The following is an 8,784-nucleotide window of genomic DNA, read 5'->3' on the forward strand; positions in this document are numbered from 1 at the left end:
CAAGAAATTCCCTTTAGTGCCTAAGCATGTCTGAAATCGTTTTATTTCACTGGTAACATTAAACATCCTAATGGATGCACCCTGGTTAGATTATAAACTGCAACAGCAAAGACTGTCGCTCTCCATCGCCATTGTATCCCCTGGCATTCAATAAATAACTTTAGAATGGATGCATTTCAGCTGAAAGGAACACCTTCTATAAATTCCCCTCTGCTCATTTGACAGCTTAGGAGCCTGGAATTCTGTTGGAAAGTAAAGATGTGGATCTAGAAGCCAGATCTCACCCAACACAGGCTTTTTTTGTAACTACCAGGAAGTCTCCCAGTAAGTATGTTGGGGTCTTTGAGGAGGCCTAAAAATAGCAGCCCCCCCTCCCTTCTCTGCAAGTTTTGAATGGAACCAAAGAGAGCAGTAAGCTAAATGAGAACCCAAAATAACCTTTATTGCTGATATTAGAGAATGTGGCTTATAATGTCAGACAAATGAGCTTCCCAATACTCAGCCTTAGGATCAGACAAATTGGCCAGAGATAATTTGACAGTCAGCTAGGCCAGAAAGGGGCTCCCCTGCCCACTCTGCAGAGCAAAGTGTGTGCCCAGAAGACAAACGAGAGGATGATGTGAAGCCCAGTTTCTCCTTCCATACTCATCATCATATTAAACTCCTCCTACTTCTCAGGGAGGCGTGAGGGGGTGTAGAGAAGCCAGGAGTGCTGTGCTGAGCTCCTTTCAGAAAAAAGAAAACATCAAGAGCAGGAAGACTCAGTCTTCCTGACACACATCAGGTATGATTTGGTCAGTTTGGTTGGTTTCTGCTTTGTTTTCAATCAAAATGGGTTATTTTTTCAAAGTGGGATCTAAAATGTCATTCACCATAGAATAACTCACACATCACAATAGCATCAGGCACTAAGGGAGTTTCAGATTAAAAATCATACAGAATCCAAAGGAAGAAATAAGAATTCATGACAAAATGACACAATCGGGGGCACTAGGTGGCAATAATCCTTGTGCTTGCTCACCATGCCCATCAAAGGCATCTTAAGAGCACCGAAATCTCACATACTTCCCACGCCAACTGTCAGTTTCTTTCTCGATGATCTCAGAGCCACACAGTGCATATTAGTCACCAGGAGAACAGAAACAAAGTTTAACTCCTGATGGCACAAGGCTCTGGCAGTTGGATTCCAGGAAATCCAGGCATAGGAAGCCTGTTGCTGTGTTCCCAATTTCCCCAATGTCAAGGCTGGGGCTGCAAGCACTGTTCTGAACAAATGGTCTGCAGTGTGACTGCCTGCCACTCGCTTTTGATTTCACTCACCAGGGCACTTTTTCTGCTTTTTTTTAAAATTTTTTTAAGGTAAACATTTATCATCCAGGTTTTAAGAGGCTTCCTCAAAAAAAAAAAAAAATCCCTTGAAGTTTGTGGATGACCCATCTCAATTGGACAATACCCACCCCCCCACCCCGCAACACTCACACATATTAACCAAAAATACGATTAAACTTCAACAGCTTTTACTGAAAACTGCATTGTGAGCCATTTAATGTGACCAAGCCCGGTGAGAACCAGGATGCCCTGAACCCAACATGGATCTCCTCTGTTCTAGCTGCTAAAACCAAGCTTTGTTCTAATCCTGCACAGCTCCCTGGTGGACCTATTGTTGGAGGTCACCCAGTAGACTTGGCTGGCCAGTCCTGGGAGAGAACCCCAAGCTAACAATGGAAACCTAGGACACAGCAGTTTGAGACAATATGTTCTCATCCTCTCTTCTCAGATATAAAGTGAATTTCTCATCTATTAACCTGCCCCTATTTTTATCATCAGAAACTCTCTAATGCCACTTTAGCTATCAATAATTGGCAGGGAGTTTTGCAATTAAAAACTGCCCAGAATCAATTCCAATGATGCTGAAACAGAAAGCACCTCCAAAAAGGCTGATATGGGCATTACTCAGCTGCCTACCTGTCCTCCAATCCTTTTCTTTCCTTACCTCCCACAATTGGCATCTGCTGGGAGAACCTGAAACTTGAACCATGTGTCTAAATACCCAGTTCTTTTTTTTTTTTTTTTTTTTTTTTTTTTTTGGTATAGGGATTGAACCCAGGGGCACTTAACCACTGAGCCTCATCCTCAGCCCCTTTTATTTTTTATTTTGAGACAGGGTCTTGCTAAGTTGCTGAGGCTGACTTTGAGCATGCAGTTCTCCTGCCTCAGCCTCCTATGTCACTAGGATTACAGGTGTGCACCAGCACATTCAGCCTAAATGCCCAGTTCTGAGTATATCCTGAGATATTTGAGAAATATTTGGATTGACTGATTGATGTGTACCTAGAGGAAGGGTGGGGGCAGTTCCACTGAGAAGTTGCCTGTAATTCATAATGAAGAGGGTCTTTCCTGCTGATTCAGCACTCCTTTCTTATTTAAGGCTAAAGGGCCCAGGGACAGATTTGGATGAGAAAGATAGGCTCAGGGAAAAGCAACTGAAGTCTGATCATTCCCTGGAAGAGAAGAAATCGGGAATTGGCAACTATGTAGGGCACATCTCAATCTTTACTGGTCTATCTCCTTCCTGAACAGCCCCGGAAGTTCCCTTGAGAAGACTGAACTTTCCTCTCACCCTCTCCAATTACAGACACAAACCAAGGCTTGAGGCAGGAGGATTGCAAGTTCTAGGCCAGCCCAGGCAACACTTAGGGAGATCCCCCCCCCCAAAAAAAAAAGAATACTGGGATGGTGGTGGCACACACCTGTAATTCCAGTGACCTGGGAGAGTGAGGCAAGAGGATCCTAAGTTTGAGGTCAGCCTCAGTAACTTAGCAAGGCCCTAAGCAACTTAGCAAGCAAGACCCTGTCTCAAAATAAAAAATAGCAAGGGCTGGGGATGTGGCTCAGTGGGTAAGCACCTCTGGGCCAAATAAATAAAAGGGCTGGGGATGTGGCTCAGTGATAGAGCACCCCTGGGTTTAATCCCCAGTACTGCAAATCAAACAGACATAAACCAGTGCTTTGGTTAGCTTGTCATAACTTCTGCTCACTCGGCATTGAGGGAGCCTGTCCTTTCACCATGACCTCAAAATGACTCTTTTCAGTACTGAAGTCTGTGGGCCTCTGTTAGCTGGAGAACTAGGAGGCTTTTATTTTTAGAGACATTCTACATTCTGAGGAGATGTCTGAGCTATCTTTCCTCAGCTCCTGACCTGGTGGGTTTGTAGCAAGAAATCCTCCCAGGGCAGCAAATTTGGAAGGGGTGCTTGGGAGGTGAGAGCAAGAGCCAGCCGGAGGTAGAATCTGCTGGAACCTCGGGGTGCACAGGCAGGGATTTATGGACCTGCCGTTTCCCTTGCGCTCCTGCATGTGCTTCTTTAAATCAGCCTCAGCTGAGCTGCTGTCACGAGGTCTGGTGTTTACAGCAGGGACTGAGATAACAGAACCATGGAGATGCCTCTCCTGTTTGTATACTGACCCAATGGTCCAGGCACCATCACCTAGGACAGTGGGCAAACTCTGTCCTGTCCCCTCTGTGTGAAATGCCAGAATGCCTCTGCCTCAAAGAGGCTGACTCTGTTGTCAGCTGTGGGAAAAAACAGCCAGAGTTGCTATTTACACCGTGAACTGCAAGCTGGGTAAAAATAGCCCAAGCAGCTTGGTCCAGCTTCAAACCCCACTGCAGAAAGAGATTATTTTTGGAAGAGAAGATATTCCTTTCCACCCACAGATCTGAAAATGGTCACCTCTCCGGAAGAGAAGAGGAAAGACAATCCCACACAGAGGTGAAACATACCCCCTTTGCACCCCACTGCAGGACAGCACACCAAAGGCCAGACTGGAAATGCCCTCCCATTACAGCCACGTCAGGTCCCCAGCACAGACCTGCAGGTGACCTAGTTCAAGGTACAGTGAGAATTAATTAACTTTCACTGTAGTGAGAGGAGGCAGCTGTCTGAACCATCCTGTTGATTGTCACTGCTGTTTAGGATATTTGCCTTTCAAAAAACAATCAAAAAATTAAAAAGGAAGAAGAAAGAATTAGCCAAAAGAATACATAAGACCCTTCATCCCAGCTACTTGGGAGGCTGAGGCAGGAGAATCTAAAAGTTTGAAGCCTATCTCAAAAAAATAGCTGGGTATGATGGCCCATGCCTGTAATCTCAGGAGGCTAGGCAAAAGGATAATGAGTTCAAAGCCAGCCTCAGCAACTTAGTGAGGCCCTTTCTCAAAATAAAAGATAAAAAGTCTGGGGACGTAGCTCAGTGGTGGAGTGCTTGTCTAGCATGTGAGAGGCACTGGGTTCGATCCTCAGCACCACATAAAAATAAATTAATTAAATAAAGGTATTGTGTCCATCTACAACTAAAAAAATTTTTTTTAAGTACAAAAAAAATAGTTTAAGCCAGGTGTAGTGGCACACACCTGTAATCCCAGTGGCTTGAGAGGCTGAGGTAGGAGGATTGCAAGTTCAAAGGCACCCTCAGCAAAAGCGAGGTGCTAAGCAACTGAGTGAGACCCTGTTTCTAAATAAAATACAAAGTAGGGCTGGCGATGTGACTCAGTGGTTGAGTGCCCCTGAGTTCAATTCTTGGTACCAAAAAAATAAAAATAAAAAATAAAATAAACCAACAGTTTAGAGTTTGGTGGCCTTGAAATTACTTTCCTTCCTTCTCAGGATCATTTATAGCCATGATGTGGTTGTTCTCACCTCCATGCTTGAGAATGCTTCAAAGCTGGGGGTTGAAACTCTTTCTTCATGTTTTGCCAGAGTTTGAGACCTGCTGTTTGAGGTCACAGGATCTCTTTCAGATCACTAGGAAGTGACCCATGTGACAGTGAAAAGAAAGCCATTACTCAATATTAAGCTCTGAATTCTATAAAAACGATATTCTTTGTTTGTTTGTTTTCTGAGGTGCTAGGGATCAAATCCAGGTAGAAGATATTCTGTAGATGTATCTAGCTGGGCGTGGCGGTGCACACCTGTAATCCCAGCTACTCTGGAGGCTGAGAAGGAGGATTACAAATTCAAGACCAGCTTGGGGAAATTAGTGAGACCCTGCTTCAAAATTAAATTTAAAAGGGAAATAGTAGAGTTTTCCTGGATTCAATTTCCAGTACCAAAAAACTTAAAAAGCTATGATACATCTAAGTATACAGTATAATTCCAAAGACAGAGACCCAGTGGGTAGCCTTTACCACTTGGAATTATGTAGAAAGCAGCAGAGAAAGATACCCGATCATCTATGGTGTCATTAATTACTCTATAAGCAGAAAGTGCCGAAGTCACCCAGAGCTTGAAGGCCTGATAGGTGCTTAGTAATTTTTAATAAGACACTTCCCACATCCTATCTCCATTGGAACCTCCTTCTTCAGAGATCTAAGAACCAAAACAGATCTTCCAGTTTCAGAAAGCATGGGAGGCATACCTGACCTACTGAAGAAAAGACTACAGTTGATCACCCGACAGCTTCTCATAACCTCCCCCCAACACACACCACAGACCTTCATCACTGGCCTCATGGTGAGTACTGGAGTCATAAGAAAGTGGGGGACAACTGAGTCTGGGAGGAAGTGCAAAAGATGGGGGTTGTGTCTCTGGCACAAGGGTGGCTCATGCAGCCTGGCTCTTCCCCTGGCATCAAACAGACTTAGATTTTAATCTATCTTTGTCACCTGCTAGCTGTGTGAACAAGTCACTCCACCTTTTGAAATCTCCGCTTTCCCTCCTGAGGAGAGGGTGTTAAGACCCACCTGATGAGGCAGGTGAGAACAATGAGAAGCAGCTTATGAGCGCCTGCGTAGGGGCCTGTAAGGACGAAGGGAGGCCCTGAATCCAGGCTCCAGGAGCAGCTCTGTCTCCTACGCCATGCCCTGGGCCTGATTTGGGGATCTGTGCTGCTTCCACCTGCCAGGAGATGCTGAGTCTGCCAAATGGCTAAAGTCTTACTTCCTGAGAAATGCATTGAATTCACAGAAATTACTAGAAGTGTCTCTTTCCCACAGTTCAAGGCCCTTCGGCACCATGGCCGGATGGCCGGTTCTGGGTGAAGTTGGGGTGAGTCCCTTGCCATGGCCCCTCACCTCTCCATTTCCACCTCCTGTGACACCCATATCCCCCAGCCTTATCAAGAAGCCAGAAATGGAAATCTCCCTACTCGGATGTCTCCGTCAGTAGGGAGTTCTGGTCAGCTAAGGGATGGGTCAGCACTGACTTCTCAGTCAAAGGAGCCATAGAAATGTAGCCTGGCTGTCCCTGTCCCCGTGGTATCCACTGAAGACAAGGAGAGAAGAGTCGCTGCTCTTGCTGAGTCACAACTACCAAAGCTATTTGTGCTCAGGGCTGCGAAACTCCCCAAGGACCAGGAAAAGACAGCTAAATAGCCCTTTCATCAAGAAAGGCTTCAGGATTCTATTTCCAAAGTTGAGAAATTCAGATAATGCCGACTCCCGCCCAGGATGGAAATGAGCTCTCAGGTCTCTCCTGTGAGCTGACCTCCTGCAGAGGATTGTAGGCCAAGGTGGCCAGGCTCCCCCTGCCAGCCTAAGTCAGTTTCCTTCTGAGTCAGCTTTCTTCACCTCCCTATTAATAGCCACTGCTTTGGCTGACTCCACTCACAGTATGATTACAGTTTAATAATACAGTTCAGGCAAGGAAGCAGCACCCTTCCTGAAGCTGGGCTGCCAAGGCCGCATAGAGCGCATGCTCCGTCCCACAGAAGAGGCTGGAGCTCCCTTCTCCCCAGAAGAGGCAGTTGAGTAGAGGTTGGGAGACTGAGTAATTGGCTGCAAAGACAAGCCAGCCCTTTGGGGTTTCCTTCCTGTGGAACTACCCCTAGTTTAGGGCAGGAAACCAATAGGGAGGCTGACTTTCATATTATTGGAGTCTTTTTTCCTTAGATATTTCTGGGGAGGACTGCAAAAATGTCACTGCTATCTTATCCAGTAACACAAATTCTTAGCCACCCAGATGGCCAATTCTGGGTGAAATTGGGGTTAGTCCCTATCAAGGTCACCTTTTCTCTACCTCTATAGTGACAAGGTGGCCCACTTAATAGACGCTCTGATTGGATAGGATGCGGTGCTGCTGCGATCAGTTTGAACTCTAGCAAAAAAAAAAGTTTCTTTCATGCCTACCCCTCCCCATTTCTCCCCAGTAAAAGCAGACCAAGATTCATGCTAATAAGCAATGTTGTCAGGTCACCCTGTAATTTGTTCCTGTCTTCCCATCTCTTGTGGGCCCTGGATGAGAAGAATAGGTAGGTTTAGAAGCCAGACACCTCAGGTTCAAATTCTGACTCAGCCTCTTTACTGCAAGGGTTTAGTAAATTGATTCCACTTAACTCTACTTTCTCATATCTATAAAAAGGATAATAATATATCCCAAAATGGTTTTGATGCAAATGACATGCGACAACTTTGGAAAATATTTCTAATACACTGCCTGGAATATAGTATGTGAACATTAAACTGTCTTAATTTTCTTTCCAGAAAATAAAAGATGGAGGAATGTGACCGAAAGCAAAGGCCTCCCCAAACCTTCATCCTAGAGGGAAAGAAGGTCCAGCATCTCAAAATGTGCAGACCCCTGAATAAACATATCTAATGTGAAAGATCATAGGAACAAGCAGAAATTTGTGTCCCTTCTAATTTTTTTTAATGTTATGTTTTATTATTTATTTATTTTGTCCTGGGGATTGAACTCAGGGCACTCGATCACTAAGCCACATCTCCAGCTGTTTTTTGTATTTTATTTAGAGTCAGAGTCTCGCTGAGTTGCTTAGAGTCTCGCTAAGTTGCTGAGGCTGGGTTTGAACTCACAATCCTCCCAAGCCTCTGGGATTATAGGCCAGTTGTTTCCCTTCTTTAGATTCACACCATTTAGAAATCCCAGAGCGCCTGGTGTGGTAGTACACACCTGTAATCCCAGCAGCTCAAGAGGTTGAGGCAGGAGGATCACAAACTCAAAGCCAGCCTCAGCAACTTAGCAAGACCCTGTCTTAAAATAAAAAATAGAAAAATGTGCTGAGAATGTGGTTCAGTGGTTAAGCATTCCTGGGTTCAATTCTCAGTACCCACCCCACCTCCCAAAAAAGAGAAATCCCAAAGAGAGGCCCAACCTGGACTGAGCTGTATCCTGCTGGGGCCAAAGTGAGGAGTCTCCTGGCTCCATTTATCTTCCCCATTGAGCACTGAGAAGTCTCTCAGTTTATAAACAAAGGATGGCATATGAAGAATGGATAAGCAAAGGGTAGAGAAGGGCCTCCATCTGTTCTCCATTGTGTGCTTATCTATATTCCAAGGTCTTCCTTAAAAGAACCAGGTCAACCAGGCCTCAGAGCAACGCTGTTATCAGGAAGGCCAAAGAAAAAACAAAATATCATGCATACCCTGTTCTTCAACCTACTGAGAAAAAACCTGCCCCCAAATACCTGCTTATTACGTTAGATGGCAAATAATGGTCTCTAAAAAGACCATTTGGCTTCATGTCTGGGGGACTGGGGGCTGGAAGGGCGACTTTGTTCTTGCTACAGCTCGGCTCACTTCTTCCTGTGTGCCAAAAGCTTGCTTATATCTGATGGGAGCCAGCCAGAGCTCTTGGCAGCATAAAGTGGGGCAAGCCCCAGCATGACCTGCCCCCAAGCTTCTGCCCCCAACTGTGCACTGACTAGGGGCAAGTGGGGGAGGGGAGGGGAGGGCTGGGGCTAAATTGACTTGGGCTCATTGCCATAAAAGCAGACAAGAATTCCCCTCACCTCAGTAGGCAAAAGAGCAGGACCTTGTCTGAACTGAATG

At 45.4% G+C, this 8,784-nt stretch overlaps 1 long non-coding RNA gene across 1 annotated transcript; it reads left to right on the forward strand.

The window, feature by feature from the left end:
• The first annotated feature begins 3,688 nt into the window (after positions 1-3,688).
• Positions 3,689-7,601, forward strand: LOC113189329 (uncharacterized). The gene is made up of 3 exons (XR_003301641.2): positions 3,689-3,894; positions 5,365-5,512; positions 7,480-7,601. It is a non-coding gene; the product is annotated as an uncharacterized LOC113189329 (long non-coding RNA).
• The last annotated feature ends 1,183 nt before the right edge of the window (positions 7,602-8,784 follow it).

This window comes from Urocitellus parryii, chromosome 7 (assembly GCF_045843805.1).
Source record: "Urocitellus parryii isolate mUroPar1 chromosome 7, mUroPar1.hap1, whole genome shotgun sequence".
NCBI lineage: Eukaryota > Metazoa > Chordata > Mammalia > Rodentia > Sciuridae > Urocitellus > Urocitellus parryii.